We start from the raw sequence: 13,493 nt of genomic DNA, 5'->3' as shown, positions 1-13,493 counted from the left end.
ATGGAGCCACGGGGGCCCCACCCATCCCTCGCCTGGCCCCCCGCCTGTACACAGTGGGTTTTTTTTTTTTTTGGCCATGCCGTGCAACATGTGGGATCTTAGTTCCCCAACCAGGGATCAAACCCGCACCCCCTGCAGTGGAAGCAGGGAGTCTTAACCACTGGACCGCCAGGGAAGTCCCACAGTGGATATTTAATAATAATAACCTATCCCCGTGTTATGGACTGAATGTTCATGTCCCCCCAAATTCATACGCTGAAGCCCTAACCCCCAGTGGGATGGTGTTTGGAGGTGAGGCCCTTGGGAGTTGATTGGGTTCGGTGAGGTCATGGGGGTTGGGCCTCTAGGATGAGATTAGTGTCCTTATAAGGGGATGAAAAGACCACAGCTCTCTCCGCCATGTGAAGTCACAGCAGGAAGGCGGCTGTCTGCAGGCCAGGAAGTAGGCCCTCACCAGGAACCAGCCATGCCAGCATGGGCTTCCAGCCTCTGAGACAATGAGGAATCATGTCTGTGGTTTAAGCCCCCCAGTCTGCAGGGTTCTGTGATAACAGCCTGAATGGACTAATATATCCAGTCAAAAATAAAAGTAAGTAGAAGCAGTCCCCCCCAAGGCACTGTGAACGCTTTTGAGGACAAGAGTGGGTGAAGGAGACCCTCTGCTAACCAGAGAGGTGTTTGGAGGACGGGCTGGGGTGACCTGGCTCCTCCATAGGCTGTCAGAGTGTGGGGAAGGGAAACCGCAGAGGGGTGACAGCGTCCTGAGACCACCGTAACAGATGAACCCAGACTGGGCAGCTTAGAACAACAGAGACTTATTCTCCCACAGTCCTGGAGGCCAGAAGTCCGAGTTCAAGATGTCACAGAGGCTCGGGGGAGGGTCCTTCCTGCCTCTTCCAGCCTCTGGGGCTCCAGGCAGTTCTGGGCTTATGGACACATCAGCCCAGTCTCTGCCCCCATTGTCATGTGACCTTCCCTCTGTCTCTGTGTGTCTCTCCTCTTCTTATAAGGACACCAGCATTGGGTTAGGGCCCATCCTATTCCAGTGTGACCTCATCTTACTTTAACTAATTACATCTGCGAAGACCCTATTTCCAAATAAGGTCACCGAACTAGTCTGCTCAAGCTGCCACAACCAAATACCACAGGCCGGGGCCTTAAACAACAGACGCTTATTCTCTTGCAGTGCTGGAGGCTGGACGTCCCAGATTGCGGTGTCGGCAGGGCTGGTCCCCTCTGAGGCCTCTTTCCTTGGTGTGAGGACGGCCGCCTTCTCCCCATGTCCTCACATGGTCTCCCCTCTGTGCATGTCTGTGTCCTAATCTGTCTTCTTATAAGGACCCCAGTCCCATTGGCTCAGGGCCCACCCTCAGGGCCTCATTTTACCTTAATCTCCTCTTTAAAGACCCTATCTCCAAATACAGTCACAGTCTGAGGTCCTGGGGGTCAGGGCTTCCACAGAGGAATTTGGGGGACCAGAATTCAGTTCATATCAGTCACCATCTGAGGTTTCGGGTGGACGTGAATTTTGGGGGCACACTGCTCAACCCACCGTGGGGGAGCTGGGTGGAACTCAGTAAGGGACTGTGGCGGGGGGGGGGGGGGGGGAGGGTAGGAGGGCGGGTCACAGGGGGAGGGGAGCCTGCAGCAAATAAAAAGCACAGTGGACCGGGCTCGCTCTTGGCCAGAGCGAGTCATTTAGCCAAAATGTAACCTCTACCCAGAGCGCGATGCCAGGAGGGGAGCCTTCGCGCCTTTGTAAACGAGAGTGGAAACCAGGGCTGGAGGAGGTCACCCAAGGTCACAGCACAGCCTTGACTGGACAGCATCTCCACCCCGCAAGTCCGTTCCGTGCATGCCACCAGCTGTCCAGCCGGGGGTAACGATGCTGTGGGGACACTCAAGGGTCCCCCAGTGAGGCTGGCACCGTGGCCCTAGGATCCTACCAATCGCTGGGACATTTCCTTGAAATCTCTTTTGCCTGTAATTGCTTAAACATGTTGGATTCTTGCCCGAGATCTTTCCAGTTTGCTTTGAGGGAAAACCACTTCGACTTTTTCCCTTCTTTATAGCATGCTGATCTTGCAGCCTGAGTGCCCCCTGGGGGTGCCATGGGCCCTGCCCTGGGGTGCAGTGGGGGGACGGGGTGAAGGCTGTTACTATGTCTGAGGGGTGATCGCAAGGTGGGGCAGTGATCGGGACACCTGACCTGTAGGGACACGGAACAGGACGGTGTCCTGCAGCCAAAGCACAGGGCTGTGGGCTCTTTTTCCTTTATTGAGATATAGTTCACACAGCACACAATTCATCCTTTAAAGTGTTCAACTCAGTGCATTTTAGTACCTAGTTGTGCGACAGCCACCACTAGCTAATTCTAGAACATTCCATCACCCCAAAAGAAGCCCCGTCCCCATCAGCAGTCACTCCCCGTATCCCCCTCCCCAGCCCCTGACAACCACGAACCTACTCTCTGTGTCTGTGGACTTGCCTGTTCTGGACGTTTCCCATCAATGGAATCACACCCTGTGTGTCCTTCTGTGTCTGGCTTCTCTCACTGAGCATCGTGTTCTCAGGGTCCGTCCATGTGGTAGCGAGTGTCAGGGCTTCCCCCCTCTTCATGGCTGCGTAATGGTCCACGGTGGTGTTTGCTTTTGAAAGATGTTATGCAATAGACATTTCGACGGTATTGGTATTCTGATGTCTGTTGGGGCCCCACACCCTGTAGGTTTTGGCCTGATTTTATTTATTTATTTTATTTTTTATTTAAAAAAATTTTTTGGCCGCACGTGGCGTACAGAATCTTAGTTCCCCGACCAGGGATCGGACCCTCGCCCCCTGCGGTGAAAGTGCGGAGTCTTAACCACTGGACCACCAAGAAAGTCCCTGGCCTGATTTTTTTTTTTTTTTTTAAATTTATTTTTATTTATTTATTTTTGGCTGTGTTGGGTCTTCGTTTCTGTGCGAGGGCTTTCTCTAGTTGCGGCAAGCGGGGGCCACTCTTCATCGCGGTGCGTGGGCCTCTCACCATCGCGGCCTCTCTTGTTGCGGAGCACAGACACCCAGACGTGCAGGCTCAGTAGTTGTGGCTCACGGGCCCAGTTGCTCCGCGGCATGTGGGATCTTCCCAGACCAGGGCTCGAACCCACGTCCCCTGTATTGGCAGGCAGATTCTCAACCACTGCATCACCAGGGAAGCCCCCCCTGGCCTGATTTTTAAACAAGCACTTGCTACAAACTTGCTGTAATGGAGATCAACAGTAGCAGACTTTTTGGTATAGGGCCAGACCTTAAATATTTTCGTTTGCAGGCCAGGCTGTCTCTGCTGAAACTACTCAACTCTTGTATCTTGAAAGCCACCAGAGATAATACCTGAGGGAAGGGGCGTGGCTATGTGCCAGTAAAACTTTATTTACAAAAAATGTGCAGAGGGCCGGATGTGGCCCTCGGACCAGAGCTCACCAACCGCTCTTTAGGACAGAGGTTCTCCAGCTTTTTGGTCTTGAAGGCTACAAAGAGCTTTTTTTAAATTTGGGTTATATTTATCAAAAGTTACCAGATTCAAAATTAAAACTGAGAAAAATCTTAAATATTTATTGATTCATTTTAAAATAACAAGAATAAGCCCTAAATGGCATTTTTAAATGGAAAGTAACTTTTTTTTTTTCCAAAACAAACAAAGAATTAGTGAGAAGATGGCCAGGAAAACCCAGAGGCTTTCACTGCCCAGAGATGACTGAGGAACGTGAGTGGTGACTGAACAGAGTGTAAGGATCCTGGGGCAGGACAAGGACATTGGGGGGAAAACTAGGGAAATCTGAATAAAGTGTCCCCATGTCACTTTCCCAGCTGTGACAAACTCACCCCGGGGAAGGGTAGTTGGGGAAGGGCAGACGGCACTCTCTCTACTGTCTTTGTAACTTTTCTGTAAACCCCAGATTATTTCAAAGTAACATGTTTGTTGAAAAAAACAGGACAGAACAAAACAACTGTGTGGTCGAGTGAGCACTCCATCACAGTCAGAGGAGGGTGAGGATGGCGTCGGGGAAAGCGCTGGAGAATCCGGGAGGGAGGAGTGGTGGCTGGAGAGTGAGTGGCAGGTCAGACTGTCAGTCAGAATACTGAGCCGGGGCTTCCCTGGTGGCGCAGTGGTGAGAATCTGCCTGCCAATGCAGGGGACACGGGTTCGAGCCCTGGTCTGGGAAGATCCCACATGCCGCGGAGCAACTGGGCCCGTGAGCCACAACTACCGAGCCTGCGCGTCTGGAGCCTGTGCTCCGCAGCAAGAGAGGCCGCGATGGTGAGAGGCCCGCGCACCGCGATGAAGAGTGGCCCCGCTCGCCACAACTAGAAGAAAGCCCTCGCACAGAAGCGAAGACCCAACACAGCCATAAATAAATAACTAAACAAATACTTAAAAAAATGTATGTGTTAAATGTTTAAAAAAAAAAAGAATACCGACCCGGCGCCCAGCACAGGCCAAGGGTGGTCGTAGGTGCCGGCCATGGTGGTGAATGAAGCCCTGCCCTCCAAGGACAGCGCTGCACAGACACCCAAGCAGACAAGAAGGCCAAAACAGGACTTCCCCGCGGTCCAGTCCAATGGTTATGACTCCTCGCTTCCGATGCAGGAGACGCGGGTTCGATCCCTGGTCAGGGAGCTGAGATCCTGCATGCCGCGCGGTGCGGCCAAAGAGAAAAAAGGGGCACGAGGAAGAAATCAGGAAATGTGCCTGGTGGGGCCGAGCAGAGAGATGAGAGCCCGGGGTCCAGGGAGGTCTCGGAGGGGGTCGCGTCTACGTCCACGCCGGCTAGGGGGCTAGGGAGGGCATCCGACGCAGAAGGCAGGCGCCGAGGGGGAGGGAGCTCCAAGGGCTCCCTGCAGGCAGGGGCTTGCAGGGTGGGAGGTGCGAGGTGGTGGGCAGGGCATGGACGGTCGTGAGGCCTGACGGCCAGGCGTCCTGGAGAATGGCCCTGTGTCCAGGCTGGTCTCGTGCTTTTGATCAAACCGATGGGGGCCCAAGGCTCGCAGCCCCCGAGGCAGGGTCAGAGCCGCAGTGGCAAGTCGGGCTCAGCCCCGACGTGGCTTAGCCCAGCCTCCCCAGAAGGGCCCAGTCCCTCGTCTAGGCCAGTGGGTCTCAACCAAGGGCGATTCTGCCCCCAGGGACACTGCGCCGTGTCTGGGGCATCTGTGGTTGTCATGATGGGGGACGGAGTGTGGCATCAAGTGGGCGGGAGGCCAGGACGGCTGCCCCACAGAGGACGACCCCGCCCTGATGTCAGCAGTGCCGGGGGAGGGGGGTACCCTGTGTTAAGTATTTGGAAAAAGCATTGAGTCCGATCCCTGCTCATGCTGGGCAACTTGGGTTAGAGCCAGGCTTGCACGCACGTGGACTCCAAATCGCTCTCTGCTTGGAAGCTCAAATGCCTGTGACCCTGGGCTTCCCTACCGTCCCGCACCCCCATCCTGAGCGTCCCCCCAGGCTTGGTGGCCCACATGGCGCTCAGAGGGAGGAGGCCTCAGAAACTCCTTCGTCTTGCAGCTGTGGGGTCAGCGACAAGATCTTCAGGGCCAGGTACGAGATGAAAACCGAGCCCCTTGCTCAGAAGTTTCCCGGAGATTCCAGTCGGTGAGAGCAGAGCATTAAAGCAAGGGTGGGCCTGGGCCGGCGCTGGCTCGCTCTGAGGTCGAGGCCAGGAGAGGGGGGGGCGCTGGGCCCCAGGTCCCTCCCCCTTCCCCTGCCTCATCCCCTGCGGGTGCCCCACCTACGGGGCGAGGCCAAGCTGCTGTCCTTGGCGCCCGGCCATGTTTACTTCACCCGCCCCAGTGTGCTGGGCCGGGCTGACCAGGAAGGGGCTGGGAAAGATGGTCCCTGCTCACAGGGCGGTCTCCAGGGCCATGGCTGCAGACCCAGGGACAGCACAGGCCCAGGCCGGAACCCTTGGTCCGTGTCCTCCAGCCCGTCCCCCCCCGACCCAGCAGCGGGGGCGGTGGCTTCTCTCCCCCCTTCCCCCCCCCCCCCCAAAACGTGTTGCTGACGTGCAGACGGGACACGCCACCTGAGTGGAGTGGGAAGGAGAGGAGGCCATTCAGAGACACTGAGCTCACCTGGGTTGTACCGTCTGACCATCAGCAGTTTATGCTGGTGTCCAGCGTGAGCAGGGACCAGGCTCAGTTTTCTCCCAAATAATTAACCCAGGGTCTCCCCCCCTCGGCGCTGTGGATATTGGGCCGGGTCCTCCTCTGTGGGGGGCCGTCCTGGGCACCGCGGCGTGTGGAGCGGCCTCCCTGGTCCCCACCCACTGGATGCCAGGGGCACCCCCCCGTCGTGACGACCACAGATGTCCCCAGACTGTTCCCAGGGTGAGAGCCACCCCCAGTCCAGGCCCTCTGAGGGGCAGGCAGGGTGCAGAAGCCGAGGAGTCCCGCCCTCCCGGGCCAGCTGGGTCCCTTTAGCAGCACCTGCCGGGAACAAGCCTGGGGTCACGCAGAGCCGCCGCGGCCGCAGTGCCAGGAACACAGCCCGGCCTCTGCTGGATTTCTTGGCTGTGATGCACAAGGGCTGGGAACTGTGCTTTCCAGGGATTGGGCAACCAGAAATCTCAGCATCTGTGTTCTCCGCTTCAACACACAGCAGCCCGGCAACCTCAAATATGTCCGGCGTCCACACGGGGCCCCGGGCAGAGGGGCTGACCAGCTGCTTCCAAAGTCATTTCTATTATTGGACCAAGACGGGGCAGTGGGGTCTCATCGGGGCTGATCCTGCCCCAGGGGACGCTGGGCAACGTCTGGGGACGTCTGTGGTCATCTTGACTGGGGTGATCCTGGCATCAAGGGGGAGGGGGCCAGGCGTGCTGCTCCATCACCCACAGAGGATGACCCGCCCCAGTGCTGTCTCCGGACTCCTAGTCCTGGGAGCTCATGATTCTGGTCTTGGGTCCACGGAATGATGTCAGGACGCTGGTGCAGCCCCCTCTCTGTCACGGGTGGGGGCCATGGGTCTGCAGGAAACGCGCCCTGTCTGAAGCTCCTGCACACCCCGCATGAACAGCGCACTGTCCTCCGTGGGACGCGGGGATCGGGGAGGTGGGACGTCGTCCTGACGCCCTGTCCCCGATACCTCAAAGCCCTTTCAGGGCAGCCCAGGGTCTTGACGGCCGCAGCCTTGCACAGTGATGTCAGCAGACAGCTCCGTGGCCGCTGGCCTGCGGCTTCCAAGAAGCTCCCACCCGCTCCCGGGAAGGAGCTGTGGGGACCCGCCTGTTTTCCAGCAAGCTCTGTGTCGGGGAGCTGAGGGAGGTGGACGGGGAGTCAGGGCCCAGCCCAGGCAGCTCCCAGGCAGCTCCTGCAAACTCCCTCCCAACCCGGATGGAGCTGCAGGTCCCACTGCCAGGCTACCGTCTCCAGGCTGAGTCAGGGCTGCGTCACGTGGAGGAAAGAAACGCCAGCTCAGCAGCCGCAGAGGCAGCCTTAGAAGCTTTGTCAGGTCATGTGACCTCCCTGCTCGGAGTGCCCCCTCCCCAATCTCCCAAGGGCTACAGCTCACCTCTCAGTGGCCACAGGGCCTGTCAGCTTTTGACCTCGCCGCCCGCTGCCCCAAAAGGCATCTTCTCGCCCCAGGACATTTGCACGAGCTGCACCCCCACTGCCGCCACCTTTCCTCCAAATAGCCACACGGCTGCCCCTCATCTCTTTAGGGTCTGGGCTCCAGTGTCCCCTTCCAGCGAGGGCTCTCCTCTCCAGCCCGTCCTTGAATCCCACCGCCCTCTCCCCACCAGCACCCCCGGTCCTTCTGAACTGCCTCACTTTTCTCCATGACGCTTCCGAGTAAAACTGTCTCTATTTCGTGTAGTTATTTGTGTGCATGTTTCTCTCCCCCATCTAGAATGTTAGGTTCACCGGGCTTGCCCAGAGGTCAGTGGTCAGCACACTTTTTCCAGAAAGGGCCAGAGAGGGAATATTGTCGGCTTGGCAGGCTGACACACTCTCCGTCAAGACGACTCAGGTCTGCCCTTGTAAATTACCGGTCGTGCTGTGTGCCAATAAAACTTTATTTAGGAGAATTTGTGTCAGATGATTACGGAACGGAACGTGTCTTGGGGAACGTCCCACCGAGGATGACCCGGCCCGGATGTCAGCAGTGCCGCCGGGAGACCCTGCCTCTACCCAACACGCGTTGGGTTGTGACCTCTGGAAGTCTCCACGGTGCACAAAACGTTGGGTGGCCCACCCCTGAGGCTCACTCTTGCCACAGCCTTCCAAGTGACCACACGTTCTTCTTACGGTCACACTCGTGACCGGCGAGGCAGGCTGGGCTTATCCTGAGGCTCATCCCGTGCTGGTCCAGCGCTCTCATCTTCCTCGCGGGGCGCCGGTCGCCGGGCTCGGCCCGTGAGCACTCCTGCTTCGCTGAGTCCGCTCGGGTCGGCCCGGGAGCTGGTGCCGTGGGTCTTGCAGCAGTAACATCAGCAGCCCCCCACGGGGGTTCTCTTTCTGCCCGGCCCTTGCCCCTGCTGGTGCAGGGGGACAAAGACCCACAGGGGACGCGACATGATCGCCCTGCAGCAGCCGCCTGGAAGGCACGTGGGGTCTGCCGCTGCCCAGCCTGGCGTAACCACATTCTGGGGTGGCCGTCAGGACATGAGGGGACAGCAAGTGCCCATTGCTTGAGGGCCACCCCTCAAGGCACATTGCAGGACGCCCTGTGTCCTTGATCCCAGCAGACCCTCGAGTCACTGCAGAAATCACAGCTGCGAATTCCAGAAGTGTTCAGAACAGGCAGATCCACAGAGAGAGAGAGTGGGTTCGTGGTTGTCACGGCCTGCGGGAGGAGAAGTGACTGCTGATGGGGGCGGGGTTTCATATGGGGGAGATGAGGGTGTCCTGGAATTAGATAGAGGTGATGGCTGTACAAATGCCAGTGAGCTGAACAGTGTAATGTGATTAAAATGGTAGCTTTTATGTTATGTGCATTTTCACCCCCGCCCCCCCCCCCCCCCCCCAGGCCCAGATGTGCAGGGGCCCCCGCACAGACCTGGTAGGCAGGGAGCGGATGGTGTTCACGAAGCTCCTCACCGCGTGAGCCTGGCTCAGGCCGCCAGGTAGGGGCTGTCCTCCCGCCCTCCCTCTGTCCGTCTCTCCAGCTGATTTGGCCCCCAGACATGGCCCCTCAGGCCGCTGTGGCCTTCTTGGGCTGTGGGACCCATGGTTCTGGCAGGAACGGGTCAGGCTCCCCGACGTCCCTTGGAGCCCTGGGGCAGGCCCAGGGAGCATGGCTCCGTGGGGACCTTTTGTGTTGTATGTGCCCGTCCTTTGTGCTTGTGGGGTAGGTCACCGCCAGTGTGACAACCACAGAGGTCTCCAGACATGGCAGTGCCCCAGGGGGCAGGACTGCCTGGGTGGAGAACGGGTCTAGGGCAGTGCCCCAGGCTCCGAAGCGAACATCCAGGAGCTGGGCCTGTGCAGAGGGGGCTGACCCAGCCTGGGCGAGGGGAGGGGAGGCCCCCGTGAGAAGCAGCGTTTCGACCAAGGTGGTCCGGGCGGCATGCTCACCCCCGTCCATCACAGGAGGCCCGTGCCCAGGGCCCACCAAAGCGCTTTCACTTCTGTTAAAATCAGTCGACCGAGAGTGAATGTCTTAATGATATATAATAACAGCCTAGCCTGGTTTGTATTCATCTTCACACCTGTGCAGTTAATAAACTATAACTTTCCGGGTTGCTGTTTGGAGGCAGGGGCCTACCAAGGCAAACCTGTCTCAGGCTCGCGCCCCACAGGTACACCCCACAGTGCCTGGGAGGGCCGCCACAGAGAATGACCCCACCCCAGTGTCAGCAGTGCCGAGGGGGGGGACCGCTGCATTTATTATTTGGAAAAATACTGAATTTGATCCATAGTACAGCTTAGACTCCAGAATAAATCCCCAGTGGTCAGCCGGTATAAGCCAGGGTGAGCCCCAGTGTCTGTGAGTCTCCTCCTCTCCCTCCCCCTCAGGTGTGTGTTTAAACGTGTGTAGCAGCATCCCAGGACCTCAGAGGTCACATGGTCATGGAACGTGGTCTTCTGAGGGTCCGTGGAATCCCTAACCCGGGGCGGGGGGGGCGGGGGGGAGTCTCACCTGCCCTAAATCAATGCAGGTTTTGCACGTCCTCCCCCTTCATTCTCAGGCTCCTCGAGGGCTGGAACCCCTCCTTGTTCACCGCTGACACCCAACACCTGGGGTCCACCTGCCACACTGCCGGGCGGACGTCGTGCTGCCCGTGCAGCCGTGGCCACCAGGTGGCAGCACAGCCCTCCCGCTGGCTGGCATTTCTGGCTCCCGGTTCCAGCATCCCAGAAACACCGCAGTCTAGACGCCCGCTGGCGGGATTCCTCTCCCCTGAAGTCAGTCTGCGGAGACCTTCGTGATCCCGATGCTCGGTCATCATCTCCCACGGTGCATTTCCAGGCTGTCTCGCCAGGGGCCAGATCACTGGGCTGAGCGGCTTCATGATGATCTGGGCAGGGGCAGCCCCGGCACAGCACCAGGGGCCCCCTGCTTCTCGGAAAGCGGGCGGGGAAGGGAACCGGCCCCACAGCAGATTCACTGCAGACCGCCATCAGGGCCAGCGCGACCGGCTGAGCTGCGGGGGGGGGGGGGGGGGGGTGTGTGTGTGTGTGTGTGTGTGTGTGTGACAGTTTCTGTGTACGACTATGGCCTTTCTCCCAGCTGGCCCTCAGCCTGCCCTGGGTCTGGCTTTGAGTTTCTTCCCTTTGCTGCCTTTTGGGAACTGAGAGTCTCAAACTCAGTGCTCAGAAGACAGATGTGCGCACCCTAGGCCACACTGAAACCCAGCCAGCCAGGGAGAAGCATACCCCGCCCCTCTCCAAGCCCCTTCTGAAATGGGGCGGCATCTTGCAGAAGTTACAGCTGGTCTTTGTCATCCCTCCTTGGGCTGCCCAAGCTCACCCCCTGTGGCTGAGACCCTTGAAATGTCTTCATCCAACGATATGCGCCTCTGAAGGTTTGGGGGTGGAGACTGAGCAACGCTCCAGGCCAGGCAGGGCTGAGGGCAGTGCCCGCTGGTGCCACCTACAGAACAGATAATTTTCTAAGAAAGTGCTGACGTGCTCCCTTGAAGCCTGATAAGGTGGCAGTGTGGTGGAAAGTTTCTCAAGGGAAGCTCTGCTGACATGGGGAGAGGCCAGCGGCCTCCTCGCCTCCTCCCCCAACACACACAAACCGGGATCGTCTTCAGAAGGGCCTCACCAGCATGGCGCATCCGCGGCAGGTGCTTTGGGGTGGCACAAACCCGCACCTTGCCGCCTGCCCTGAGCCCTCTTCTCCTTCTTAGGGAAGTTTGTCCTAAGGGCCCTGGGGGATCAAGAGGGAGAAGGGCCTGGCATTCATGGAGAACCTGACCTGCCAAGTGCTGGCACTCTCATCCCCCAGCGACGCCACTGATAGGGGCTTTATTCTGTCGACAGGGAAACTGGGACTTAGAAGACAGCGCCAGCTGCCACTCCAGACCAACAGAAAACAAAAAATGAACCCTAGCTTGCACCCCATTTCCTGTAGGTCATTCTGCGTTGTGCTGGCCCCTTCCAGGTTCTGGCAGCCTGGCTGATGGACCCTTTTAACAGGCGGGACCCTTCTGGGTGCCAGGTACCAGAACGTGCTGGGCAAGCGTCACTCCCACCCTCCAGCTCTTCTGCACAACTGGGATTCTAGAAACGTCCAAAATGCGGCTCAGAGAAGGGAACCTGAGGACCACTAGCAAGTAGTCAGCTGCGCTGGGTTACCCACTGGGATCCATAAGGCCCAAATCAAAGGGCTGAGACCAGGGTGCAGAGAGCCAGGCATTGGAGAAAAATCTAAGGGGGCAGCAAAAACCTCAGTGATCAAGGTAAAGAATATTGAATGTAAAGTGAAAATTAACTAGTTCAACTTAATCTTATCTATTTAATCTAATTAGATGTCACTTAAAAGTAAAATGTTTTGATGTGACATTAGTATTTCTATTGAAAATCCAAAAGCAAAGCAAAAATCCATGATGAACTGAATTTCAAAATTTTTTTTTAAATTTTATTTATTTATTTACTTATTTATTTAGTTTTGGCTGTGCTGGGTCTTCGTTTCTGTGCGAGGGCTTTCTCTAGTTGCGGCAAGCGGGGGCCACTCTTCGTCGCGGTGCGCGGGCCTCTCACTATCGTGGCCTCTCTTGTTGCGGAGCGCAGGCTCAGTAATTGTGGCTCACGGGCCTAGTCGCTCCGCGGCATGTGGGATCTTCCCGGACCAGGGCTCGAACCCGTGTCCCCTGCATTGGCAGGCAGACTCTCAACCACTGCGCCACCAGGGAAGCCCCCTGAATTTCAAAATTTTAAATCAAGACAGGACCAGTCATTCTGATTTTTCCTCTTGACTGGGACTCCAAGATGGATGTCACGGCACCGTTCACAATCCTGTCTTGATTTTAAAATGTCAATATCCGGGTCATGGTGGATTTTGTGCATTCGTTTTGATTTTTTACAACAGCGCACTAAGATATTTATCTTGATCGTTGGGTTTTTGGAGGGTCCCCTTCTGAAGATCCTCACTCCCCATCATCCCAGGGCGTGTAGATGCCTATCGGATAGATGTGCACCTGCCGTTGTAAAGAATTACACTTCCCAGAGGCCAGCTGCAGGCTGCAGAATGGGGAGGCCTGGTCTGGGGCATTTCAGGGATGGCAAAGGTGAAAAGGGAATCAGGTGACCCAGTGAGTCCACTCCCAGAGAATCAAAGAGATACTCAAGCATACACACCCAAGTGTATGTGGAACCCAAGTGTCCATCAGCAGATGATGGATAAACACAAGGTGGTCCATCCACACACTGGAGCGTCGCTCAGCCATGAAAAAGGGTGAAGCCCTGACAGTCACTGCAACGCAGATGGACCCTGAGAACACGATGCTCAGTGAGAGAAGCCAGACACAGAAGGACACACAAGGTGTGATTCCATTGATGGGAAACGTCCAGAACAGGCAGATCCGCAGACACAGAGAGTAGGTTCCTGGTTGTCAGGGACTGGGGATGGGATGGGGTGACTGCTGATGGGGACGGGGCTTCCTTTGAGAACGTTTTGGAACCAGATAGAGGTCGAGCCTGCACAACACTGTGACTGCACATGATGCTGGTGGAATGTTCACTTTCAAATGCTTACTTTGATTTTATGAAAACCTCATGTCAATTCTTAAAAAAGTTTGCAGAAGGAAGTGTGGCTTTAGAGCAGGCACGCAGGTCCGGGCTGTGTTCACAGGCCTGCAGGCATCTGACGGAGGCCGTGGTGCTGGCCGAGAGGGTGCCAGCAAACCACAGACCTGGGAGGCCCCCGGGGCCCCGGTGTCCTGCGCTTCTGTCCACCGCACGGGGGAACTTGGGGACCCTCCCTCCGAGCTCTTTGCAGGAGGAGGAAGGGGCCCTGAGCACCTTGGCCCGGGATGTCCGGCGGAAGCGAGGGAAGCTCTGCCAGAGTCCCC

The 13,493-nt window shown here is 57.3% G+C and overlaps 1 protein-coding gene across 1 annotated transcript in view; it reads left to right on the top strand.

Moving 5' to 3' along the window:
- The window catches only part of GNG7 (G protein subunit gamma 7), a 155,267-nt gene that overhangs the window by 61,237 nt on the left and 80,537 nt on the right, over window positions 1-13,493 (top strand). The gene's annotated exons all lie outside the window — the stretch shown is intronic.

Source organism: Eschrichtius robustus, chromosome 2 (assembly GCF_028021215.1).
Source record: "Eschrichtius robustus isolate mEscRob2 chromosome 2, mEscRob2.pri, whole genome shotgun sequence".
Lineage (NCBI taxonomy): Eukaryota > Metazoa > Chordata > Mammalia > Artiodactyla > Eschrichtiidae > Eschrichtius > Eschrichtius robustus.
The sequence above is the reverse complement of the archived record's forward strand: the minus strand, read 5'-3'. Positions and strand labels throughout refer to the sequence as shown.